General features: G+C 42.6%; 1 protein-coding gene across 3 annotated transcripts in view; it reads right to left on the bottom strand.

Annotated features, from left to right (window-relative positions):
- The window catches only part of AFF1 (ALF transcription elongation factor 1), a 221,290-nt gene extending 210,273 nt beyond the window's left edge, over positions 1–11,017 (bottom strand). For 2 of the 3 annotated variants that reach the window (XR_015250360.1, XR_015250361.1), the window contains exon 1: positions 10,751–11,017. The gene's annotated coding sequence lies outside the window, so the exon portion shown is untranslated. The remainder of the gene's footprint in view (positions 1–10,750) is intronic. The other variant, XM_086704632.1, reaches the window with a different exon arrangement.
- Between the last annotated feature and the right edge of the window lie 2,047 nt (positions 11,018–13,064).

The raw sequence follows: 13,064 nt of genomic DNA on the forward strand, positions 1-13,064 counted from the left end.
ATAGTATGTTTTCATTTAAACCCTTTTGAAGAGTCCTGATGGTCTCCCACAGGACCCTCCCAAGGAAGATGCCCCACCTGCTTGCAGACCAACAGTGCCCTCCCTGGGGCTTGTTGGTGGGGAGTGAGCAAGCAGTGAGGGGGGAGGTAGGTTGAGTTGTGGAAAAACACCAACCCTGAGAAGGGTCCTGAGTTCCCTTGTTTATTCACTTACTCATTAGGCCAGCAAATGTTTCCTGAGCATCTACTCCAGCCCAGGTACAGAGATTAAGAGTGAAGAACAAAGACTTGCCATCACAGAGCTTGCAAACTAGAGTTTAGCAAAGACAACACATAAAAATACATAGATGTTAGATATTAAAAGGCAATAAAGGGCGCCTGGGTAGATCAGCTGGTTGAGCCTCTGACTCTTGCAATTTTATATACGGTGGTCAGAGACTGTAACATTTGAGCAAAGACTTAAAGTGAGGAGCAAGCCATGCAGACTTGCAGTGAAAGATGGTCCTAGAATTCTAGATAATAATGATGTGTCAGTGTAAATTCATCATTTGTAACTAATATACTACTCTAGTGGGAGACACTGATTCTGGGAAGGCTGTGCATGGGGACAGGGGCGGGGCGGTTTATGGAAAAATCTCTCTACTTTCTCAATGTTGCTGTGAATGTAAAACTGCTCTAGGGGTGGTACCTGGGTGGTTAAGCATCCCACTCTTGATTTCGGCTCAGGTGATGATCTCACAGTTTGAACCTGCATTGGGAGCCCAGAACTTGCTTGGGATTCTCTCACTCCCTCTCTCTCTCTCTGCCCTTCTCCCCTTCCCCTGAATGTGCACACACTCTATCTCTCTGAAAATAATCTTGGGTGAGTGGGCAGTGTACAAAGTGAAAGAGACATATTCTCTCAGGGATCTGCCCCCAGGCACAGCCAGAGTCTATACAACTCAAATTCTTTGATTTACCAGGAGGCACAATCCTTTCCACAGAGACAGGTGCTAGGAAGCTACATCACCAGATTATTGACTGTTATCTCAATTATGTCTCACAGAAAAGAACAAATTCAGCCTGTGAAAGACAGTTTAGGTGCTGATGTATGATTTACACCTCTGTATGGAATAGCCACGCAACTCACATAGGTTAGGTTAGCTGGGCGCCTAGGTGGCTCAGTCAGTTAAGTGTATGACTCTTGATCTTGGCTCAGGTCATGATCTCAAGGTTCGTGAGTTTGGGCCTTGAGTGCAGCTCTGTGCTGACAGCAAGGAGCCTACTTGGGATTCTCTCTGTCCCTGTCTCTCTCTCTGCCCCCCCCCCCCCCCCACTGGTGCTGTCTCTCTCAAATTAAATAAATAAAAAGTAAAAAAAAAAAGTTAAGTTGGAATAGAGCCCTACTGTAGTCAGGAAGTTATTAACCTAAACCACTGCTAAGAAAGGAAATTAGTATATGCTTCAGTTAATGTCTCTTTCAAAGAATCTTTCTTAAAAATACAGTCACAGTGTACAAGGAGTTATGTGCAATAAAATATTGTTTGTAACAGTAAGACAACTGGTAACAACCTAATACATGCCAACACAGAAATGGCTCGATCAATCATGATACATCATGAGATGCAACAAAACATCAAAAAGGATGTTTACCTAAACAAGATGCTGAACAATATGGACAGTGTGAGCCAATCTGTTTAAAAAGCAAATGCTTTAGGGGTGCCTGGGTGGCTCCGTCTGTTGGGCATCCGACTTCAGCTCAGGTCATGATCTTGCGGTTCATGGGTTCGAGCCCAGCGTCAGGCTCTGTGCTGACAGCTTGGAGCCTGGAGCCTGCTTCGGATTCTGTGTCTCCCTCCCCACTCATGCTCTGTCTCTCTGTCTCTCAAAAATAAATAAACATTGGCATTTTTTTTTAAAAAAGCAAATGCTTTATTTTAATGTTTATGTATCATATACACACAAATGTGCATGTGTGCACACATATACCAAACTGTAAATGGTGACTTCTCTGGAAAGGGACACTTTTATTCTGTACGCTATGAATCTTTTATTATCTATGTAAACAGTTTTGCCTCTAAAATATAGGGGCTTGGAAGAAAATGGACTGGCCTACAAATATTGAAATCAGAAGGTCTTCCTGAAATTTTCATACATTTTTATATTATTTCCCTAGATTATAAAGACAAAATGGGATAAATAGGGGGAGCAGTTTAAAATTCAATTAAAAAAAAAAAAAAAAGCAGAGAAGACACCAACTTGGCTGTGCAACAGAATAGGTTCAGGTTGAGACCAGGGATCAGTTTGGGCAAATTAAACCATACCAGCCTCAGTGTTCCCAGCTGTAAAATGGAGTATAGCACATTCTACAGTTACTGAGAAGACTGAATTACAGAATCCAGCTGAAATGCCTAGCCAGCTGACACATCGTAGGTTTCCAATACACAGCAGCTCTTGCAGAGCCAGGGGGTGGGGAAGAGGGGAATACAGAGCCTCTCTGGTTATTTAAGTCAGTAACATCTATGTTACATTTTATATAAGTGAAACAAATGGGTTTCATTTAGGAATGCACGCTGTCGAGGTGTTCTACACTCCTTCAGCCTCTTGCAACAAATTTTTTCAAAAACAAAAATGTCATGTATATCAAATTGCTTTTCTCCCCCAAATAGCAGGTAAAAACAATTCAAGTAAAAAAAAATTTTTTTTCTTTCATTTTTTAAGGTCTTCCAAAACCTAGCACATTCTAGGGAAACTACTCTCAGGAGTCTTTTAAGACAAGCTGGTTGAAAGGCCAGCTTTGCAACCTACTACCTATATAATCTCAAAAAAAAAAAAAATTTACTAATTTTTTCCCTAAAGTCTCAGCTTTCTCATCAGTAATAGAGGGCTTCACAGGATTGTCATAGGGTTAAATTAAATGTTTGTAATATTTTTAGCACAATGCCTGGCTCATGTTAAGCACTCAGTAAAATGGTAGTAGTTGTTCTGGCTATTCTTCTGCCAATCAAAGCACATGTTTGGGAGAACCCATATATTGCTTTTCTTTTTTTTTTTTTTTTTCAACGTTTATTTATTTATTTGCGACAGAGAGAGACAGAGCATGAACGGGGGAGGGGCAGAGAGAGAGGGAGACACAGAATCGGAAACAGGCTCCAGGCTCTGAGCCATCAGCCCAGAGCCCGACGCGGGGCTCGAACTCACGGACCGCGAGATCGTGACCTGGCTGAAGTCGGACGCTTAACCGACTGCGCCAGCCAGGCGCCCCCATATATTGCTTTTCAACAACAAACTGACCTAAGCAGGTCTCGAGGCCCCATGACCATGACCCAGTTCCCAAAGGAGAAAATAACTCTGTCCAGAGTCCAGAGGGTGTGTGGATTGGTCTGGTCAGAAGTCCCCATCAAGTCTACTTCCCTTCCTGTCCCCACACAGACCTCCAGGAGTAACAGTCTCCTGGGAACAGGCAATGTGTCAGAGGTGAGTCATGCATCATACACTGTTTTCGTCGGCATTCTCCAGAAGTCTACCCCAAGCAGATCATAATCTCCCCAGGTCCCAAACTGATATGATCACTCCCAGTTCCTTTGGCCCTCCAATGCCATGAGCCCATAGCTTAGAAATCTATAATGGAACACGATTTTCCCAACCACCTCTTCACTGCAAATCCTTGTTCAAGAGGGCTCTGGTGCTACCCCAAACTCAAATATACATGCCACATCCTGTCGGCTCCCTCTCATTACTCAGGTCTCTGCTCAATGATACATTTTCAGAGAGACCACAGTAGCTACTGTAGTACTACTGTGCCTTCAACCACATCCTGCAGCCAACCCACTCTCAATTCCATTATACTCTAGGAACGTGCCTAGCTGCAAGGAGCAACTGCTTGGTTAACGGAAGTTTATACTTCCAGAGCAAGTCCAGAAGTAGGTGGCTACTGATACCGTTTTAGCTATTCAATGAGGCCATCAAGAATTCTGGCTCTTTCTGCTCGGCCATATTTAGCATGTTGTCTTTATGCCTGTCACCTCATGGTATGAAAAGGTTGCTGCCATAACCAGACATCTTACCTGCATTTAAGGCAGGAAGATGAGAAGAGAAGGATGTGGCTAATGCCAGCCATATCTTCCTCCTTTTTTCAAGAAAGGAAAATCTTTCCCCAAGACCTTGCCTATCAAAAAACCAGAGCTAGGTCACACGGCCTCCTAAAGGTGCATGGGGAGGGAGGTACATTGGGATACAAGTTGTTAGCACTGAGAAGAAGCATGATCTATCACCTAAGGCTAGGCACAGTGTAGCCCCACACACAATTAAGGTTCTTTTAGTAACAACAACAACAACAACAAAGGGAAGGGCTTTGGGTAGGAAAATAATAGTACTGTTCATATTTTTCATAGTGCTTATCATCTGAAATTAATTTATGCAAAATAATAATGACAATAAATGTGAATTGCTCATATCCTCTCAGAAGAATGCAAGCTCCAAGTCTAGAGCCTATATTTTAAAATAAAGTAGACAGGTATTATATATATATAGGCACTGGGATAGAATAGTCCAGGTTATCCTGTAGTGGCAAATTAACATCAAAATCCCAGTGGCTTGACAGAACAAAGGTTTTGTTCATACTCACTCTTTATGTCCATTGCATATTGGTGTGTTGGGGTAGGAAAGAGGGCAGGGAGCTTTTCTCCACATTGAGAAACCCAAGCTGTTGTAATCTCCATTATTTCAAAATGTGGCTTCAGGGTTTGCCATAATAAGAGAGTTGGAGGGTCTCAAAAGAGCCACTTATAAATGCTTGAGCCCAGAAACACGTTACTCCCATAGACAGTCCACTGGACAGAATTAGTCATATGATTCTTTTTTTTTTTTTTTTTACTTAAGCTTATTTATTTATTTATTTAGTAATCTCTACACCCAACCCTGGGCTCGACTCACATCTGCAAAATCAAGCATTGCATGCTCTTTAAGAGTCACATGCTCCCAGGGGCGCCTGGGTGGCGCAGTTGGTTAAGCGTCCGACTTCAGCCAGGTCATGATCTCGTGGTCTGTGAGTTCGAGCCCCGCGTCAGGCTCTGGGCTGATGGCTCAGAGCCTGGAGCCTGTTTCCGATTCTGTGTCTCCCTCTCTCTCTGCCCCTCCCCCGTTCATGCTCTGTCTCTCTCTCTGTCCCAAAAATAAATAAACGTTGAAAAAAAAAATTTTTTTTAAAAAAAAGAGTCACATGCTCCTTAGACTGAACCAACCAGGCACCCCCAGAATTAGTCACAGGAGTCTACATAATCATAATGAGGCAGTGAAACATGAGAGAACACATGAACATTGGTATAAATGTTTCTGCCTCATTCTCCACAGGCTGGTAAAACAATGTATTATTCCATTTTAGAATTTAGACCCATTAAAGAAGTGTCTTGGAACAAACTCAAAGTTAGGGATACTCATTGAAACAATTATTTCATCTTATAAGGCAATCCTTACCATTAACACACACACACACACACACACACACACACACACACACACACACACACACACTTTTTCCCTCAGGAGAAATAATAGGAAATATTTATGTAGCACAGATTATGCTCTGCTCCAAGTACTTGCCAAATTTTAGTACCTTTAATCTACTCAACTATCTAATAAGGGAGATCTTATTAGGAGTAACAGTCTTATTAACCCCTTCTTATAAGGGAATGGAAAAGTGTTAGAAGCCAATTCTCCACAGGTCTATGGCATTTCTGCACATTATACAAGCAGAGGCACCAGCTGTCTTTGTTCCGATCTTTAAGGATGTTTGTATAGAGAACGGCCTTGGAAAATAGAGATAGTGTCTCCTATAGTACAAGGCAGCATGTTTACTGTGCAGTATAAACAAGATATCTCCCCCTCTGGAGCAAAGGGCAGACATGCTTACTGCCCATTATAAAAGATTAGAATTCCCTAAGCTCAGGATTCCTCACCTGTAATGCAACCCATTTTGTTTCCAAGTGTCATCTGACTCTCTCCACATCTCTCTTTGGAAACTGGGGCTTAGGGAACCAGTATAAGGAAATGTTGATACTCTCTCTACAGCTATTACTGTGAGTAATAAAGTCATTCCCAAGAGCCCGTGAAACTGTAGCAGGTTAACTTGTTAGCTTGAAAGTAGGGTAGAATCTCAAAGCCTTCACAATTTTTGACAAAAAGTTAATGTGCCTAAGGTCTGACAGCTCGTAGGTGGCATGTGCAAGATTCAAGCCCAAGCTGTGTGGCTTAGTAACCGTGCTTTTAAATGCTCTGCCGTATGGCACTTCTCAAAGTGTAGTTCCAGAACTAGCATCATCAGTATCACCTGTGAACATGTTACAATGCAAATTCTTGGGTATTACCCCAGACCCACTGAATCAAAAGCTTGGGAGGGGGATGGGGGGGTGGGGTGGAAGATGTGTTTTAACAAGACTTCCAGAAGATTCTGACATTAGAAGTTTGCAAACCACTGCTACACTGCATAAATTCACTGAATCTATAAGACTGAAGGAAATGGTATGGCTATATCCTGATTTACATACTGATGTGACTGACCTTTCATAACTCTAATAGATTTGAAGCACTAAGGGAGATGGCTTATAAGCCCTTGCATATAATTCTTAGGAAGGTAAGGATCTTTATATGGTGCAAATAAACATCACATGTCTTTTTAATAGGCCTGCACAATATTTTCCCTTGGAGTCACAAATACATGTCCAGAATGCTAAATGAAAATACCTGCTTTTTTATTCCCATAATGATCAGAAAGAATTACTTAGCCAAGGAGAAACACTATTTATACTTTAGAGTCAAGCTGTAATTCTTGAAAAACAGGAAACCACACATCAACAAAGCCAACTCAGTGTACCATAGTGGAAAGGGCACCAGGCTTTGAGTCAGAGTCAAGTCACTTAACTTCTTCAACTCAATTTCCTGATTTTAAAATGGAAAATGAACTCCAACTTTAGAGTTGTAATTAGGCTGAAATGAAAGCTGTTGGTAAATAGGTTTTATGCTACATGAACGTAAAATCCACCTGCAAGAGCACTTTCTCTTTCTTGATCATGGTGTTATCACATTTTCTCCAAAGCTTAGCGTACTGAGAGGCACACAGAAGATGTTCGATACTTATGAGGTATTAGGAATGAATATGAGGTATTATATGAATGATGTAACTGACTCCTCTGGGCTCCACTTGTCACAATAATTTCAGCCTTTTAATAGGAAAAAGTCACTCTAACAAGAAATCCTTAGTCATGTTTAAAATGGGCCAGCTAATTTAAGAAAATCAGCTGATTTTCTTCCCCTGGAGAACACTACTGAAGGAGTTCTGTACTAAAGCAGAAGTAATAGAAACTCCTATTAGCAACCCTGATGGCCTTAGAACCTCTCAGTTTCAAGTGTACAATAATCTGTTGTGCCTATGTAAACAGTCAGGAATAAAGGATATGTACCTACAAAGAACTACATATTCACATTTACTTCTGCACCGTGGTAGAATTTTAATAAATGGATTATAGGGTTTATGAAATCTATTTTAATAAAATCTGAGAATCAATTCAGCATATATTTTTAAAAAAACTGTGTATAAAAAAGACAGCTAGAAAACTACTGCCAATTAAATATCATTTGGGAACAGAATTTGTAACTTAATAAGGAAAATATAACTTATGTACAAAACTCTGTACATTTATGTTCAGGCAGCTCCTTAATTTGTACTCTCTCCAACATACTTTCTCAATCTCCTGAAAAATTAGTTAATTATCTGGAGTCTTAAAATAGGGGAACTTCAAGCATTTATCTTCCACAGACATATCTAAGTTAGCTAATAAATTCAAGTTGAAGGTCAGCTTTCAGTGTAGGGCTTTAATAGTAAGGACACTATCCTAATTATGCTGCCATACCTTCATAAACACCTGCAGGGTATATTGTTCCCTGTGTGTGTCTTATAACGATCCAAATATTTATACATAAATTAGCTCTGCCTTTTAAAAAGTGAAAGTATAAGTCCATCTCAAGATTTGTACTTTTAACAACCAATTAACTTCATAAATGATGACGCAAATTTGTTTGATGAAAACACAAATTACCATGCAGCATGAAATTCCTTCCAAATGCTTCTTGAAAAAAAGGAAAAAATATATGGAAAACAAGGTTACCTTTTCTAAACCTATTTTTTTTACTTTTCAACTCAAGGCAATATAACTTCAACTAAACCCTCACATAGCTACAGTGATGTGTAGAAGTTCCTAACAAACATGCAATTCATCTGTGTATCTTAATTGAACGGCACTCTTCCAAATTTAATCCAAAATCCAATTGAGATTCTTGGTTAATAAAACAGTTAACTTTTAGCTCAACCCACTGCTTGCAAAAATTCAGTCAAACCAGATAGGAAATAGGAGAGACAGCCAGTTTTGATGTAGTCTCTAACTACTACTGCTTCAAAGTACTAGGTCTTATAACCCTACAGTGAAACAGTGACTTCTGGTGGCAAAAAAAAAATGCATGCATACTCCACATTTTGCAGGAGAAAGCAATGTTTAAAATCACTGAAATTTTCTGACCATAAATTCTATCTCTGGATGATTTTTGTATTCTAATTTAACACGCTGTGATTCTTCAAAATTGTATTTTTACAAAGTTGAAGAGTTAAGCAAATCACAAATGCCAAAGCCACTACAGAAATTCAATTGCTATAGTGAATGAATAAAACCTGTTAACTTTGATATGTAACAGTTTATTTTCTTTCTGCAGGTGGAAAGCTAAGAGTTCACACCATGTCTGCAAGTCCCATACCTCCAGCCTCACCATCCCTGCAAGTTATATTTAGAAAAAGAAAAGACGGGGAGGGTGCGGGGGATGGAAGTAAGCTCTCAATATCTAAACTCATTTTTTTCAAAGCCTTGTGTCCTCCTCTTCCATACTTCTTTGTCTTAAAGTGACCAAATCATCCCAAGTCCTTTCTGTGGTTCCCCCTCTCCTAAATGAGCTAAATTCAAATTCATTTTTCTAGTTTTACACAAGTACCAGGAGTTACTCTCTTGCTTTCTCTCCTACTCTCCCTTCCTTTTCTTGGGTTATTATTGTTTCGTACTTTCCATTACTTTTCTGCATATTTATCACCAATACAATATTTTCTGACACTGGCAAGAGACAAATTAAATTTGTCTTTAAATTAAAGCAGGAGAACCATCCAGAATTTTCAACTCTCCTGTAAATTTATTTCCAGAATATCCACTCAAGGAATCCTTTCCACTAAAGATGAAAGGCAAGCTAAGGAAATACATTAGACAGAGGAAGTAAACATTGAAACAGGGCCATGCCTAGGTATGCTCAAGCCTCCGAGCAGAACTAGACTCCCAGTCCAAAGGTCTTTTCTTTTTCTATCTCCACCCGGAGCCTGACATAGGTAGCTCCAGAAGTATCCCACCTCTGCCTACCTTCTACGAACTCTGCATGACCTTGCTCTGAAATAATCTTGCACGAGCAAAATTCCCACACCTCTCAGGCCGTTCGGTCGCCTGATGTTTTTCTGTGCCTCAATTTCTGAGCTTTTTTCACTTTGCAACTGTCTCAGGGAACACTGGGTCTTCGTGGGTCTTAATTACGGTTTCTCCTTGAAGGTTTAAATCTGTCGGGTTCCTCGACGGTGTATCATCTCCCCGGCCCCGCCCTCAACGTACACCAACAGGGTTAAAATTACCCCCATCTAACACTGAAAAAAAAAAAAAAAAAACACAGTTAAAAAAAAAACAAAAACAAAAAAAACTGCGAGCGCTCCCCCAAAAAGAGACTGGCTCCCGGAAGATAAGGACATCTCCACCTCCAAATCCAAAGGTCTTCCTGAGACAATTTGCATAACAACAATGGGGTGTAAGTGTGTATAGAAACTCCTGGAAAACTAACCTAGTAAGAAAGTATCAAGGCGCTCGAAGGTCCCTCGCAGATTCATTAACGTAACTACTATTACACCCAGGTGAAGTACGATTCACACAACTCTCCCAATTTCTCTCCCTTTTAATTCGACGACCCTGGCGCACGCGACGCCTGAGGGCTCGCTAGCAGAAGTCAAAGAGGATCTGACACTGGCGTAAAAAATTAGCAAGAGAAATTAAGCAGTCCCACGTTCGGCAAACGGAGCCTGCCTCCGCCCCAGGGGTAAGTCTCAGAAGGTGCCTCCAACTTTCCCCTCCCTCCCTGGAGGCTGCGGACCACCGGCACATGCCTCCCTCTCAAGCACAATTAGATCGGACTGGAACCACTAAATTCTCTCAACTAGACGCAAGGGGGAGGGGTGACAATGATGAGGGGAGGGAGACTCGGAGACTCCGAGACTCCGGGTGGAAGGGAGAAAAACCCCGCTTTTACCGCCCGAGAAACTTCTGGGACACTTTATTACGCAACCCTGGGAGCAGGTTCCAAAACCAAACATCTTTCCGCAAGACGCGGGGCGCACCAGCAGATGTCAGATCTGGGGGAGTGGGGAAGGAGAATGGGTCTCTTCCAGTGTTTCCCACCGCTCCACACCGTTTTTCTAGACGCTACCTGCCCTGGATTTGCAAATAAGGGTGGTGCGAGCCCCGCGTCTCCGTTGCGCGTTCCCCGCCAAGGTTCCCACCGGAAAAGTGGGAACGCCAGCTACTTGAGTCAGCGTGCTGGGAAGCAGGCAGCGAGGCGGGGAGAGCCTGGGCTTCCCAGAAGTCAGCGGCTGCGGCGTTCCGGGCCAGGCTGACCCCCAGCTCGGGGGCGCAAAAGGCTCCGCTTACCTTCCGGACCCTTGCTCCTCCAGTCGCAAGTCGTACGCCCTCTCCGCCTCCGCCCTCCCCTGACCTGTTGCGGTGGGGAAGGGGCGCGGGTGCGGAGGGCGTAGGGGAACGCGTCCTCCTGGGATTCAGAGGTGGTTCGTACGGGACTGGGCTCTCGAGCCGCGGAGGCGAAAATGCAGCTGCGCCCGCGACGCGCGCAGGCGGCAGCCCAGTGCGCAGGGGCCGCGCGCCAGTCCGCTCGCTGGCTCACCAGCTCCGCGCGCCAGCAGCGCCAGGACGCCAGGGAGGCAAGGCCACGCCCTCCTCGGAAGGCCCCGCCCCGCCCTCTCCCTGCAGCCGCGCTACGCTGATCCACCCGGCCCACGCCCTCTAGCTGGCGCCACCCAGATGGCTAGGAACATCGCCGCCCTCCCCGAGAAACCAGTGGGAGGATGGGGGGGAAGCAGCCGCTGAGGATGGAGTACTGCAGTGACCGCACCGGCAGCGTGGGTGACCCTGCCCCAAACTGACGTGGGGCACAAGAACCCTTTCGTTTTGCAAAGAGCTTCGGCAGGGTCAAGTTCTGACTAAAAGTGTCAAGGAGTCTTTCTGCAATCTCCTATACAATTGAAACAGATTCTGTGTCCTTTAAAGGAGATAACTCACATCTCAGGAGTATTTTACACTTTATAAAGGGCTTTTCATTCACAGGCCCGACTCATTTTCACAACAACCTTATAAAACAGGTACATCATTATTGTCATTTCCCAAACAATAAAATGGAAGAGCTGAAAATTAAGTGTTGTGCCAATGTCACAAGCTACACAGTGGCATGGGAAACAAATTTCCTGAATCCAACCTCTGGGTATCTACATTTCACCAGTCCAACCCCAGAAAATCCTAGGAGGGGAAGGACTTTGGCAAACAGAACCAAAGCTAATGTCTAATTAAGATGCTACCTGATTCCTTTTATGAGCATACCAAGAAAGCATTGTCTTCCTTGCGCCGTCCCATCTCCCCAGCAAAAGAGATGCAGAAAGATTACATTGAGAGGCCCCTGAGTGGTTCAGTCGGTTAAGCCCCCGACTTCAGCTCAGGTCATGACCTCCTGGCTTGTGCGTTCGAGCCCCACGTCTGGCAGCTCAGAGCCTGGAGCCTGCTTGGGATTCTGTGTCTCCCCCTCTGTCTGCCCCTCCCCTGCTCATGTTCTGTCTCTGTCTCTCAAAAATAAACAAGCATTAGAAAAAAGGCATTTTTTAAAAGTTTTTTTTTTTACATTTATTTCATTTTTGAGTGGCAGAGAGAGACAGAGCACAAGTGGGGGAGGGGCAGAGACAGAGGGAGACACAGAATCCGAAATAGGCTCCAGGTTCTGAGCTGTCATCATAGAGCCCCACTCGGGGCTCGAACTCACAAACCGAGCCTAAGACGGACGCCCCAATCGTCTGAGCCACCCAGGCGCCCCTGAAAAAGGCATTTTTAAAGAAAGGTTATATCGAATGGCCCAGATGGGTTTTTCCAATATCTTAACAGTTTAAAGTGGTGAAATTATTTGGATGAAGAAAATTACCTTATTCAAATGTAATATAATGTGAATTAATATAATGTATGAAAATAACCCCCTCAGTGCCCTCTGTATTCTTTCTTCTGCTTTTCCTTCTACTTTTTTCTTTCTTTCTTTCTTTCTTTCTTTCCTTCTTTCTTTCTTTCTCTTTTTTGTCACTTTCTTTCTTTTCTTTCTTTCTGTTTCTTTTTTTGTCACTATTGCTTTGCCCCTCATTATTCCTTTATTGTGCACATGAATAGTGTTGATTGAAAACCCAATCAACAGATATTTGCATTTCCAAATTAAACATTTTCCCATGGATTGTTTTCCAAAATGCAACTCTTCTTCCTACTCCCTATGCTCCCATGATGATATTGATTTGGGTTACCTTAACAGCTAAAATAATTAAGTGGTCCCTGATGAAATTTGGTGTGCCTCTAGATGAAAGCTTTGGAAGTCATCTCTGAGCAGAGTGGGACAGGAGTCACCTCTGACAGAGGATGTTTGTGTACTTCTTAAAACTTCTAATAGAGATCGGTATCTCTTCTAATCATAACAAATATTTTAACCTTTTTGTTATAGAACTAATATACTTCATTGTAATACATATACGCATAATATTTTATAACGTAAAGGTCTTTACCATTCCTATCTAAAACTTTTTCCTTTGTCATATTGCTTTTTATCATCCTATGCTACTTCCTAATATGTTCAAACTGTGGTCAACTTAGTAAGTAATGTTGACTGAAGGTTTGATAATTTTATTTTCCTGCTTTTGGAACTGAGGGA

Source organism: Puma concolor, chromosome B1, assembly GCF_028749965.1.
Source record: "Puma concolor isolate L17-30 chromosome B1, mPumCon1.1.hap2, whole genome shotgun sequence".
Classification (NCBI taxonomy): domain Eukaryota; kingdom Metazoa; phylum Chordata; class Mammalia; order Carnivora; family Felidae; genus Puma; species Puma concolor.